The following is a 15,462-nucleotide window of genomic DNA, read 5'->3' on the forward strand; positions in this document are numbered from 1 at the left end:
TGAAAAACATTTATCTCTCAGCATACATCACTGAAGATAATTAGGCGGTCATTTACCCATTGCTGTGTAAATTGGCTGCAACATTTCACAGTGTTACTGCAGTGAGGACAGTTCAAATTTACAAAATTGAACATGGAACATTTTGGAATGACCTGCAGTTGTGAAGGTTGCTATATAAATGCAAATACTTCCCTTACTGTCACACATTGTAATTCAAACCCATTACTTCCAAGTGGTGACATTATTTTGCTCTCCCCAACTGTTCTGTCAGCATGAGACATTGTGCCAAGTATCATCATTACGATGTGCCTTTTAACACTGTTAGCTCTTACACTGCTATCATTGATATCTATGTCTGTGCCTCGTGAACCATTGAAATTGTGCTGAGTTATCCTCAATGTACTGAGGTTTCATCACATTTCATAAATAAAAGGTCTTCAGCTGAATTTTGTTGTGCAAATGCCTCGCTGATCATTTCCAATTTGTGAATTGGATGATAGAAAATTAGGGAAATAAAGCAAACACATGTATTTATATATTTTTCTCTTTCTTTCTTATATCTAGAACTGCTCTTATACAATTGAACATTTTTTTTCCCCATTATCAAATCACCCATGGTTTGCTTTCATCTATTAACCACCACCAGTAAATCACCTGAGTTTTCCAATTGATGGCACATATTTATAGTGTACATTACACAATCTTCAAAACATTTTTACAGCCAAACAAGTACTTTTTTAGAATGTATGTGCTATTGAAATTGCAGAGATGCAGCAACTGATGTGGGCATCTCTGGGGCAATTAGAGATGAACAATAATAGCAACACTAACATCCCAGAAATATGACTTCAGCTCAGCAAAGATCTTACAAACAGCAATACAATGACGAGCAGATAACCTGTTTTTATAAATATTGTTGATTGGAGTTTACAGGTTGGACAACAGTGGAAGTACTCCCCCTGCTCCTCTCTGAAATAGTGCCTTTGTGATTTTTATATTCGGCTGAGAATGTTTAAGGTCTCAACCATAACCATTAACATAGCCCTGAAATATTGGTGCGAACTGAAGTGTTGGGCTCAAGTCTCTGAAAGGTAGCTTGAACCCATGATTCTCTGAGTCTGAAGTGTGAATATCATCCACTGACACAGTTTAATGAAAGGAACAATATGTAGGACCATCATAGGGGGTCAGTTAGTTGAGTTAGCTGGACGGCTGGTTTGTGATGCAGAATAACACCAACAGCGCGAATTCAATTTCTTCACTTGCTGAAGCTACCATGAGGAACTCTCTTTCTCAACCTCTCCCATGGCCAGAGGTGCAGTGATTCTCGGGTTAAACCATTATCAGTCATCTCCCTGTCTCTAATGGGAGAGCTTTCCAATGGTCAGGTAACACTGCGGTGACTTGCATTAAGATCTTGCCACTTCCAAAGTCTTTCCTTGGATTGTCAGAGGCTGACGGGTGACCTTATAGAGGTTTAAGAAATGATGTGGGGCATGGATGGGGTTAATAGCCAAGGCCTTTTTCTAGGATAAGGGAATCCAAAACTAGAGGGCATACGTTTAAGGTGAGAAGTGAAAGATTTAAAAGGGACCTGAAGGGGCAACTTTTCACACAGATGATGGTGTGTGCATGGAACGTGCTGCCAGAGGAAATGGTGGGGGGCTGGTACAAGTAAAACATTTAAATGGCATCTGGATGGGTATATGAATAGGAATGGTTTAGAGGGATATGGGCCAAATACTGGCAAATGGGACTAGATTAGATTAGGAGATCTGGTTAGCATGGACAATTTAGACCGAAGGTTTCCACGCTGTGACTTGGCCATTTTGACATAATTTGGTTCTTGTCACATAATTTGTACTGATAATAAAGAACAATATAGCTCAGCACAGAATTGTCTTGTGGACATTGTTAGCACAAAGTAAGGATAGAAGAAAAGCTCAACTTTTCTCATTTCTCAGGAAAGAGCACTGATGCATTTGTACGATAAATACCAGTTGGAGACTTGCACCTACTGAGCATTGCAGGTTTTGCCATTCCCCACTATACTCATCACACCACAAAGGTCTTTAGTTCAGGCCCAATCCTTTCATTAGCAGGCATCTGTTGAAAGCATTGCTGTTATTCCTGGCCTTTTCTGTAGTGATCTTTGCCCCTTAATTGGTGGACTCATTCCATATTTTATTTCATAAAGCTCAGAGTAGAAGCTAGGTTGGAGTTAACTATTATTTGTAGGTATAAGCCTTTATTTGTGGAGATTCATATTACACAGATGGACTTACTAACCTTCAGCTGCCCCAATTTCTATCTGCTTTTACATTTCAGAGTTCAAGTAAATCCCCACCACCTGCGTTCACTAACACACGCAATTATTAAACAATTCAATGCCCCATTCTAATTCTATTTTGATTGAGCCCCCTTGCCCTTTCCTTAGCCTCCCTTACCTTTGAAGTTTTCCATTGCCTTTAATTGGTTTTATACGTAATTAATCAATCAGAAAATACAATTGATTTTCTGATGGTGTATGTAATAGAAAAATACCACAGATGATTTGGTGATCAAAGAGGAATTCAGTTGTGTGTAACAGCACTTCTGGGTATAATAAAGAAATTATAAAAAGGAGTTGAACAACTAATTTCATGTGACAGGTGACCCAGGCCTAAGACTCACCTGCTTGAGAGGTGTGTATCTTTGAATAGACTGATCAGAAAAAGTTTGAAACACAATTCTACATCATTGCATCAAACAAAATGCTGTCCTTCTATGTTATGAGCAAGCTGTGACAGCAGTGGTTCTGGTTTTGGGCTCCCAAGTTTAACAATTAACTGGAGGTTCCTGTGGTGCATTGGTATTGCCCCTACCTCTGAGCCTGCAGGTCAGGTAAGGTTTGGGTTCCACTGGCTCCAGAAGTGTGTCAAATCCCTGGACAAATTGATTAAAAAAATACCTTTAACAATTAGTTGTCAGTTGTGGAACTTTCTTCCCGAACGTCACTGCTCCCACTTCACTCTCCTCATAAAACAGGCTCCCCAAAAAATATCTCTTTGGTTGATATTTTGCACATCTTAATCTCTCCTCGTGTGACTCAGTCAAATTTTGTTTGATAGTCACTCTAGTGAAGCACTTTGGGATCTTTCACTGTATTAAAGATGCTATATAAATGCAAATTGCCATTGTACTGTGTATATTTTCTGTCATTCAAACATTTTAGAAATAAATTTGTTTGAGAGTTTTAAATTGGTTTTCTTTTCTTTGTGATATTTGTGTGTCAGTGCTATTTCTTCCGAACTTAAAGTACATTTACCCAGTGAATGATATTTTGAATTGCAAACATAGCATCCATTCTACACTGACATCATCCCATAAACATTCATGAAGAAAATAACCACTTTATGTTTTTTTAATGGTGTTGGGTGAGGGTAGAGTATCAGATGGTGGAGCTGAAAATTGTCTATTCATATTCAAATATTACTGTGGGACTATCTTTGCCCACTGGAATCATTGAAACAGACAAGAAAGACCTTTATTTAACACCTCATTCAATAGAAAGACAATCAATCATAGTATTGTAGAATAGATACATCATGAAGAAGGCCATTCAGCCTGCTATGTCTGTACAAGATCCCCGCAAAAGCGGCTGATTTAGTTTACTGCCATGTCTTTTCCTCATAGATCTGTAATTCTACTTTCTCTTCTGATGCTGATCCAATTGTCTTTGGAGGTATTTGCCTTCACCACAACATCAAGCAGCAAATCCAGATCCTGTAAAATTATTGTGTAAAATTATTTCCTCTCGATCATTTTGACAGTGATTCTTTTGCTGCTTACTTTAAATTGGTGTCCTCTCTTCTCAAGCCTTCCACTAGGAACAACTTCTCTCTCTTCACTCGCTCTCGTCTGCGCAAGATTTTGAACTACTATATTTCTTCTCAAAGGAGAACAAATCCAGCTTCAACAAGCTATCGATGTAAACCCCTCAGTGTAGGACTGCTTCAGGATTGCACTGAAATTCCATGCAAAATACACAGAACGTCCTTGATTTCCTCCGTTTTCAGTGGTGGGAACACAATGGCTGAAATGCTGCTGAAAATAACTCAACTGTAGCCTTTGAAAGGCATGAATTCATGAACTTAAAACAAGAACATTGCAGGAATATGGAGCTGAACTGGTGAGTGAAGCGAATTGGGGAAAAAAAACTGGCCTTGAATCTGGAGAAAGTCAGTCGGTTTGGCAGTATCTGTGGAGAGAAAGCATTTCCAGTCCAGTTCTAGTGAGGCTTCTTCAGAAAGAAAGGTGGATCCAGAGTGAAAGGGCTGAGCAGACACTTTCTGAGATGTCCGATTGTTGGTTTGTGTAGTTTTCCCCAAACCTTCTGATATAAGAGTGAATCCACAGTGAATTCAAGACTGTCTGCCAAACTTGAACTCAGCAAAATCTAGATGACATACAAACCAATATATTAAGAGCAGAAGTAGTTCATTAAGCCCCTTGACCTGTTCTGCCATTCAATATGATCTCACCAGTCAACATCTCCTGTGAGATATGATTCTGGGCAGCACTTGTTGAATGATCCTGCATTAACAGCTACACAAACTACTAACGCAGGACAAAAAAACCTCCATATTTACACCTACCACGATAACCTTTTAACCCCTTTCTTATCAATAATCTGTCCAGCTTAAAAGTATTGAGTGACTCTGTTTCTAGTGTCTTTTGGAGAGGGCGTTTCAGAACCACAGATCCGTCTGGGAGAATATCATGTTCTGATCTCTGTGTTAAATTGGCATCTCCCCATTTTGAAACAGGGACGCCAATTTGAGAAGAGTCAACATTTCAACCATAAACCTTTCATCACTGCTTTTCCAGCGCCACACCGTCGACTGATTCCAGATATTTGTCTGCTAAACGTTCTAACAAAATCACTTCAGCTATGGGAGGCTCCGCTGAGACTATATGTTAACCTTCAGCTAAGAATGAGATCCTGTCTGTTCTCAGAGGAGCATGTAGAATGTCCCATGGAACTTTTCAAAGATTTGATTTGATTTATTACTGTCACATGTACCAAAAGCTTTGTTTTCCGCACAATACAGGCAGATCATACCCATACACTCAACTGTATGCATTAAGTTAAGAGAGCAGAGGGATGAATACACTGTTACAGTTGCAGAGAAAGTGCACAAAGAGTGAAATCAACACTAAATGTTAAATGTCAGAGGTCCATTAGCCTTAGAATAACGGTGGGGAACAAGCTGTTCTTGAATCTGTTGGTACATGTATTTAAGCTTTTGTATCTTCTACCTGATGGAAGAGGTTAGAAGAGATTATACCCAGGAAGGGAGGAGCTTTTGATAATGGTTGCTGCTTTCCCGAGGTAGCGATGGATGGAAGGTTTGAATAGCGGGAGGTGATACCCAGTGTCTTGGACATGATCTATCCCTCAGCCAAAACCACAAAATGTCATTCTCACATTCTTTAGGAGAGCTTGCTGCTTGTAACTTGGTTGCACTGATTCCCATATTCCAGTACATCAAATATGGGCCAATAGACTGAAATTTATTTCAATTATTTTTCTTTCAAGATCTAATTTGACTCTATTTGATCCTAATGGGATGCTCATTTGAAGTGTTTGGAGTCGAGATGGGCTGAATGCCATTATTATGTGCTCCACTTCTTTTGATTCTGTTGCTTCCTCCTTTGCTGTTTCTTTTACTTTCTTTCACAATCCACAATTCCCAATGACTCTATAATTCCCAATGACTCCTCAATTCCCTATGACTCTTCAATTCCCAATGACTCTTCAATTCCCAATGACTGTTGGCACTTGCTCTTGTTAAGGTTCCCCATGGCCTATTATCCAAATCACACAATTATCAGCTCATGCCTCTCGCACTTTGTTGGTTCAAAATATTTTTTAAAAGTTCAGTCAACTTATTTTAAGTTATTATGACTTGAATTTGGAACTTACGTTGAAGGGTAAATAGATATCCCACTCAACATTCCTGAACCATTACCTTTCCTCATTTAAATGAGCTATTTCCCATGATCTTAAGAAAATAAGTTGTATTGAAACTCCTTTGTCACCTAGCTAAAGATTTCCTTTGTTACTGGTTGAGTTTGGGACCTGTCTGATTGCCTGCATCTCTCCATCATTGTTTACCATCCTGAGTTCACAAAAATAAACAGAGAAACATAAGAAACAGGAGCAGGAGTAGGCCATTCAGCCCTTCCAGTCTGCTCCACCATTCGATATGATCATGGCTAATCATCCAACTCAATACTCTTTTCCTGCTTTCATCTCATACCCTTTGATCCCTTTAGCCCTAAGGACTATTTGAAAACCTTCTTCAAACCTTCAATGTTTTGCTCTCAAATACTTTCTGTGGCAGAGAATTCCACTGGCTCATCATTCTCTCAGTGAAGAAATTTCTTCTTATCTCAGTCCAAAATAGTATACCCTCAAATCCTTAGGCAGTGAATCCTGATTCTGAATTACCTGGTCTTTGAGAACATCCTTCATTTACCCTATCCAGTCCTGTTGGAATTATATAGCTTTCTATAAGATGTTCCCTCATCCTCATAACTCCAGTAAATACAATCATAACTGATCCTCTTCATACATGACCGAACAGGAGACAAGACACTTGATAAAGGAGGTAGGTTTTAAAGTGTGTCTTTAAAGGGAAGAGAACAGGATAGAGAGTAACAGGAATGGAATTTCACAATTTAAAAATGAAGCATCAAATTACAAGTTAATGTTTCATATGCTAATCCTTGCACAGCACCATTTCAGATTGACTGTAAGAGGAAGAAAGGAACTTACATTGATACAGTACGGGTACATCCTCAGGAGATTCCAAGGCCTATTTCACAGCCAACAAATTACTTTTCAACTGCAATCATTGAGGTCTTTTGCAGGCAATATGATCTTCCTAATGTCCATTTTAAATTTGCATTTCATAAATTTACATTCATGTCCCATGGCACCAACTTTACCTGATTACTGTTCTCAGAGCTCCAACCTATTGTCATTCCCACAATTTAGCTCATGGAGTCATATTTGCAAACTGAGTGCCTTTATAGTATCTATTTCTTGGCGCTGTTCCCTACCTTGACTGCTTTGATTTATCTTTTCCAAGAGAACTTAGCATAACAGGAGGTGATGCTTTTTATAGTCTGAATGGAAAGGAGTTGGCTGCCAATTTAACTTTGATGAATCTTTTTTTTTACCAGCTCTCTATTCCTGATGGCAAACAGTTCCAATTCATTGTGTTTTATCTAAATCTCTATAGTGTGGTGAGGCTGCACTAATATTGTATGAATTAAATTGATGACTGCTAAAAGATTCTCAGAGATCCTGCAGGGAGTTAAGACGCACATTAGAGCAGCACAGTGGCTCAGTGGTTAGCACTGCTGCCTCCCAGCACCATGGATCTGGGTTCGATTCCAGCCTCAGGCAACTGTCTGCGTGGAGTTTACACATTCTCCCTGTGTCTGTGTGGGCTTCCTCTGGGTATTCCGGTTTCCTCCCGCTATCCCAAAGATGTACAGGTTAGGTGAATTGACCATGCTAAATTGCCCAAAGTGTTTAGGGATGTACAGGGTAGGTGGATTAGCCAAGGGAAAATGCACATTTAGAGGTAAGGGGATGGTTCTGGGTAGGCTGCTCTTTGGAGGGTCAGTATGGGCTGAATGGCCGAGTTCCACCCGGTAGGGATTCTATGATTTGAAAAGGTTAGATGGGCTGAATAGCCTCCTCCAGTTGCCATGTTTCAGAAGCATTTTCTGTTGCTTTCCAAAATATATCAGAATGGTTCAATAGCAGAGGGAAATATTTAGTGGAGGGGATGACATTTGGGCGAGATATTTTTGTTTTCAAGTTTGAATATTCACAGAGGGATGAGGAGCTACTCAGGAAGGATTTGATGGATTGCACATTTAGGTAGCCTCGATTCAGCTGCCAATCTAATCCCCTCAGTTATTTCTAACATGGCAGTAATCACTGGGCTGATGAGGGAAGTGGTGACAAAGACCATGCAACTTTGCAGTGATGGTTGCCATTCAAATATTGGAGTGAAGAAAGTGTTGAGCATTTTAAATGTAGATGCTATAGCGCTGTTGAAAATAGAGACATTCTGTCAGAACTTTCCATTTTATACTCAGCAGGAGAGACTCAATAATGTCACATTTCAAACAATCACAGCAATCTATACCAAAGAATGAAAAGGAGCTGATTGCTTGCAGTTGACTCAGATTTGCTAAGGCATTGACATGAAGAAGAGTAATGGTGTACTGGACACTCCCCAATGCTCTGCATCACTCAAGGGTGATAAGCAGTTTGGTAGGATTCGTTTTGCTTGCAGAGAATGATTCCCTGTATCCGAAACTATGTCAGCTCTAACAAGTGTAAATGACCCAAGCTATGAGTTCAACTGATTATCTTAAATTGTTGACAGAAACAGGAATTGCTGGAGAAACTCAGCAAGTCTGGCAGCATCTGTGAAGAAAAACTGAAGCCAACATTTCAGGTCAAGTTCTGAAGTATCAACACCGGACCCAAAGCATTAACTCTACTGTTTCCACACAGATGACACCAGACGTGCTGAGATTTTCCAGCAATATCCATTTTTGTTCCTAATTTCCAGCATCCTACTTCTTTTGATTTTGTTAAAATCAGAGTTTGGCAGCTTGTGTAGCTGTTAACACACACAGAATCATTCAAATACAGAAATGCCCAAATACAGAATTATATCTAACAGGAGATGTTTTGTTTTGGTCATTTGAAGTTTAGGGGAAAGTGAAGACTGCAGATGCTGGGATTCTTAGCTTTATCTTCTTGACTCCCAAAGGAAGTGCATCAGCCACAGGCCTCTCCCTTCAAAGCCAACCAAGTGCTGTTCTGCCAACCAAACATTCCATGATTTCATTTGGTTTAGAAATCATTAATTTTAGATGTAGAATAGATGAAAAAATGTTTGGTCTTATCAGTTAGGCCTGGAGTTAAATACTAAAGGTAAAATAGCACTGCTGCCTGACAGCGCCTGGGACCTGGATTCGATTCCTGCCTCAGGTGACTGTCTGTGTGAAGTTTGCATGTTCTCCCCGTGTCTGCATGGGTTTCCTCCGGATGCTCCAGTTTCCTCCCACAATCCAAAGATGCACAGGTCAGGTGAGTTGGCCATGCTAAATTGCCAATAGTGTTAGATGCATTAGTCAGGGGTAAATATATGGCAGGGGAATGGGTCTGAGTGGGTTACTCTTTGGATGGTCGGTATGGATTTGTTGGGCTGAAGGGCCTGTTTCTATACTGTAGGGAATCTAATCTAACCTAATCTAATCTGAGATTAGTAGCTCAGGTTGAGGTTCTGGATGTAGATTTGGTATCTGAGCTGGAAGGTTCGTTTTCAGATGTTTCATCACCATACTAGGTAACATCATCAGTGAGACTCCAGATGAAGTACTGGTGGTGTAGACCGCTTTCTATTTATATGTTTGAGTTTCTATGGGGCCCAAGGAAACTCAAACACATAAATAGAAAGCGTGCTACACCACCAGTGTTTCATTCGGAGGCTCACTGATGATGTTACCTCATACGGTGACGAAACGTCTGGAAACGAACCTTCCAGCTCAGCGACCAAACCTACATCCTAATCTGATCTAATGTAATCTAATTTCGGTGTGGCTTCATGCTCTCGTCCTGACCTGGAAAATTCATAATCTTCGCTTCCAGTTTCCATCCCTCCATCACCTTCACCTGGTCCATGTCCGACACTTGCCTTCCTTTCCTTGATCTTTCGGTCTCCATTTCCGGCAATAGTCTACCCACTAATATCCATCACAAGCCCACTGACTCCCACAGCTATCGGGACTACAGCTCTTCTCAGCCTACGGCCTGTAAGGGGTCTATCCCTTTCTCTCAGCTCCTTCGCCTCTGCCGCATTTGTTCTGATGAGGCCACTTTCCAAAGTAGTGCTCTTAATATGTGCTCCTTCTTCTCTAACCGTGGCTTGTAATACTTGTTCCATAACTTGTAATGTCGTTTACTGGGTTAAACAAACCAACCCATTAAGTTAATCACTGCCTAATGAATAGTTGGTTATTAATTTTCATCAACATCATAACAGATATCATATTAATTTAATAAGGTGTGTTCATTTTCTTTTGTTAAAACCATTTTCCCTGTAAAATGTGAAATTTTGTTCCTGTTCCTTTCAGCTGATCTCTTTTAAAAGTTGTCATTCTCAAACAAAATCTAACGTAATGAATTAAAAGAAACTCTTTCACAGTCAACCAAACCATAGCAGACCTTGTTATGAGACAGATTATACCTAATGGGCGGAATCAGCAGCTGATAATGTAAATTGTGTTCACCTCCACATACAATTGGTCAGCTCTCCCATGTTATTTGAATCAAAATAGAGTGGGGCAAATCCAGGAGATTGACACTAGATAATGAAGATCATTTAATGAGCTGCACATTAATAATTCTGTGATTCAATGTTCGCTGTGTCTTTAGCTGCCACGAGTTCCAATTCTGCGATTCCTCCCTTCACTAAATTGTCCATGTTTCTTGCCTCCATTAACGCACTCTATAAAACAGACTTCTTTGTTCAAACTTTAGATCGACTGTTCTATTAGCTCGTTGTATGACACTGGATCATTCTTAGTTTTAGTTTAGACCATTAGTGAATCTAGGAGTGTTTCATTTCACTAATGTATGTATTGCTGAAAAATAACACAGTTTGACAAAGCATTTAATCTCGGCGCATCAGGACATTTCACAGGAATAAAAACAAAGAAGAAAACCAACTGCAAAGGGGTGAGTGTTTCCAGGAGAAATGCACCCATTATTGCTGATTGACAGTTAACAGCCACGCTTTCTTAAAAACTAAAACCAGGCAGATTGACTTTCATAAGTCAGATCATTGCTCTAAGAAATAAGCTAGGGAATGGCTACCAACTGTTTTGTTGAGTGTTTATAGTTATGATTACATTTTTAAATTAAAAAAGTGAAAAATGACTCCACGATTAAAGTTATGTTTTTGTCTACAGAGATGCAATTCCACAAGACACATTTCTATAAATTACAAACAATTTTGCCAAACATCCCCCATTTGTCTCTTCCCATTTGCTGTTATCTTTCTTGAAAACTCACGGTTCTTTACAATGAAATGCTGACTCATTTGTCACTTCACTTTTTCCGTGTCAGATTTTTGCCCAATTCTCATGATTTTTCACAGCAGAACTTCCATCCTCTGGCTCAACCCATTCATGGTGTCTTGTCACATCAATCAGCTCTGTGTCCAACTCTCCTTTTAAACAGTCTGTGTGGTTTATGTGAAATTGATGAACCAGCTCATTTGTGGTTCTATCCTTCTGAAGTGATTTTCTTTCTCCCAATCATGGACAGAACGCACCATTAACAACAGCCCAGTGCTTATAATATGGACTGCAAGTGCTCGAGAATTGGAGTTACATTGTGTTACTGTCTTTTTCCGAATTAGGGGTGAGCAATATATGAACAGATTTGCAACATATAGCCTCTCTTTCCTTTTCATTCAGTCACAGGAGGTCGCAAAGGAATTTCCAGCCTACTTTCAAAGTATCGACAATATTACACAATAATCATTCGACAGGTCTAGTCATTCATCCTTTAATTCCTGTACTCGTTCCCGTACACAAGGGCAACCAGGGATAAGCAATTGAAGCTGAAAAATGTGATGCTGGAAAAACACAGCAGGCCCGGCAGCATCCGAGGAGCAGGAGAATCGACGTTTCGGGCATAAGCCCTTCTTCAGGAATCATTTTTCAGGAACCATTTTTCAACTCTGGTCTCCAGCATCTGCAGTCCTCACTTTCTCCAAAGCAATTAAAGCTGGTTAGTTAGTGAGGCCCACACTCCACAACCGAACAAAAAAAAGAATTTTTTAAAAATTATTTGAAAAATAGGTCATTGTTAGGATCGATGAACATTTTTATTTTTCAAAGAATGATCAGTTAATTTGCTTGAAATAATTTTGTTGAACCCATTCCCATTGATCGAACAAAGACCTGCATTTACATAACAGGGTTTTACAGCATCAGGACATCCCAAAACTATTGAGGACTACATATTAGTAAGTTTGCAGATGACAGCAAAATTGGAAGTGTAGTAGACAGCGAAAAGGTCACCTCAGATTACAAAGGGACCTTGATCAGGTGTGCCATTGGGCTGAGAAGTGGCAGATGGAGGTTAATTTAGATAAATGCTGCACTTTGGAAAGGCAAATCATGGCAGGACTTATCCACTTAATGGTAAGGTCCTGGAGAGTGTTGTTGAACAAAGAGACCTTGGAGTGCAGGTTCATAACTCCTTGAAACTAGAGTCATAGGTAGATAGGATAGTGAAGAAGGCGTTTGGTATGCTTTCCTTTATTGGTCAGTTCATTGAGTATATGAGTTGAGAGGTTATGTTGCAGCTGTACAGGACATTAGTTGGGTCTCATTTGGAATATTGTGTGCAATTCTGGTCTCTCTGCTATAGGAAGGATGCTGTGAAACTTGAAAGAACTCAGAAAAAAATTTCAAGCCTGTTGCCGGGATTGGAGGGTTTCAGCGATAGGGAGGAGCTGAATATACTAGAGCCATTTTCCCTGGAGCATTGCTGGCTGAGGGGTGACCTTATAAAATCATGAGAGACATGGATAGGGTAATAGACAAGCTCTTTTCCCTGAGGTGGGGAAGTTCAAAGCTAGAATGCATAGGTTTAAGGTGAGAGGGAAAAAAATGTAAAAGAGACCTAAGGGCGAACTTTTTCACACAGAGTGGGTGCATGCATAGAATGGGCTGCCAGAGGAAGCAGTGGAGGCTGTTACAATTACAATATTTAAAAGGTATATGGATGGGTGTGTGAATAGGAAGGGCTAAGAGGGATATGGTCAAGTGCTGGAAAATGGGACTAGATTAGGTTGGGATATCTGATCGGCATGGACGAGTTAGACCGAAGGGTCTGTTTCTATGCTGCACATCTCCATGACTCGATGACTCTAAATATCTTTTGAAGATTTTACTCTGTTAGAATGCAGGAAACAAGGGAGCCAATTTGTATACAGTCAGGTCCCACTGCCAGCAATATGATCTTTTGTTTTTTTGTAATGTTTGAACAAGTGATAAATATTGGCCAAAATTTTTTCTTACCACAGGAAGGAAAGCATTGCTATCAAGAGAATCCAATGAAGATTCAGTAAACTTGTTCCCAGGATGGTGGGACTGCTGTATTAGGCAAGATTGGGAAAATTGGGACTGGGCTCTTTCCAGGTCTGAAGAATGAGAGGTGATCTCATTGAAACATAAAAAGTACTGATAGGAATTGACAGGGAAGATAAAACAGGCAGAAGTGGGTACTGCAGATGTTGGAGATTAGAGAGGGAAGATCAGACAGGGAAGATCAGTCCCTGGGTAGAGAATCCAGCACCAGGGGGCATGATATAAAAGTAAAGGGAGTGCCATTTTAGTCAGAGATGAGTAGAATTTTGTTTTTACTCAGAGAGTTGTGAATCTTTGGAATTCTATCAAAGCTCAGTCTTTCAGGATGTTTAAGGTAGAGATTGGTAGACTTCTGATTATGATAGGCTTTGATATTATGGAAATGGAGCAGGTAAGTGACATTTGAGTCTTCAATCAACCATGATCTTATTGAATGATGATGGGCTGAATGGCCTGCAGCTGCCCCCATTCATAACCTGCCCATTGTGAAGGTTCATATTGTATTACTATTGTTGTTTGAAAGTTTGGGTTCAGAAGGGAAGAGGAGTTTACTTTTCAGTTCTGTGAAGATCTTAAATGGCAGAAAGTTCTTTCAAACATTGAATTCAAAACAACATCTTCATAAGGTCATGTCATTTCTGCTAAGTCATCAGCCAGTCACATGAGGAGCCACATGATGACTGGCTGAGTGTTTACTGATCGAGTTGTATAACTACTGGAGAGAGAGCTGGGTCAGAATCAGGTCCATTCGGAGATGGGGGACAGTTGAGGAAGTGGGGATGGAGGTTAGTTAAGAGGTCCATAACAGCAGAAGTGGTGTTATTAGTGGCCTCCAAGCAGTTTGAGCTGGAGAGAATAAAGATAAAATATTGCGGATGCTGGAAATCTGAAACAGACAGAGAGGATGCTGGAGACTTCAAAAGAATCATCCTCTGCCTTTTCTACCACTCCCAAAAGGATCCTATCACCAAACACATGTTCCCTCCCCCTCCCCTCCATCAGCATTCCCTTTGTGATCCTTTGTCCACTCCTCCATAAATCCGCATGTTTACTCACTCCTCCATAGCACCTTCCCTTCTCACTGTCCCTGGACCCAAACTTGTACTTCCTTCACTCTTGTGTACCACCATGCTCATGATAAAGTTTCCTTTACATTGATGAGACTGGGTGACCATTTTGCAGAACAAGTTCTCTCTGGACATAGGAATGACCCCGACCACCCAGTTGCTTGCCATTAACCCTCTCACTCTAAGCTAATGTTTCTGTCCTGGGCTTGCAGCTCAACACAAGCCTGAGGAACAACACTTCATGTTCTAGTTACTTGCTGAAAGAAAACCGAATACCAGCTGAAGAAGAAGACATCGCATAAAGGTAGCAGAGAGGTTTCACTGAGATTTTTGTGTGTCCGTAAGGATATTGTTGGGATAGAGGTGGGGATTCCCTGCTTTGTTCCAATACTTTCTGTCAAGAATAATATAGTTTATGTTTGCCTTTTTATCTCATACATGAGTATGTCCTTGAAAGTGGAGTTGCAGGTAGATAGTATAGTGAAGAAGGCGTTTGGTATGCTTTCCTTTATCAGTCAAAGTATTGAGTACAGGAATTGGGAGGTCATGTTGTGGTTGTACAGGACATTGGTGAGGCTACTGTTGGAATATTGCGTGCAATTCTGGTCTCCTTCCTATCGGAAAGATGTTGTGAAACTTGAAAGGGTTCAGAAAAGATCTACAAGGATGTTGCCAGGGTTGGAGGATTTGAGCTACAGGGAGAGTTTGAACAGGCTGGGGCTGTTTTCCCTGGAGTGTCGGACGCTGAAAGGTGACCTTATAGAGGTTTGAAAAATTATGAGGGTCATGCATAGGATAAATAGACAAAGTCTTTTCCCTGGGGTCAGGGAGTCCAGAACTAAAGGGTATAGATTTAGGGTGAGAGAGGAAAGATATAAAAGAGACCTAAGGGGCAACTTTTTCATGCAGAGGGTGGTACGAGTATGGAATGAGCTGCCAGAGGAAGTTGTGGAGGCTGGTATAATTGCAACATTTAAAAGGCATCTGGATGGGTATATGAATAGGAAGGGTTTGGAGGGATATGGGCCGGGTGCTGGCAGGTGAGATTAGATTGAGTTGGGATATCTGGTTGGCATGGACGTGTTGGACCGAAGGGTTTGTTTCCGTGCTGTACATCTCTATGACTCCATGGCAACATCCTTGTAGATCT

Source organism: Chiloscyllium punctatum, chromosome 20 (assembly GCF_047496795.1).
Source record: "Chiloscyllium punctatum isolate Juve2018m chromosome 20, sChiPun1.3, whole genome shotgun sequence".
NCBI classification, from domain to species: domain Eukaryota; kingdom Metazoa; phylum Chordata; class Chondrichthyes; order Orectolobiformes; family Hemiscylliidae; genus Chiloscyllium; species Chiloscyllium punctatum.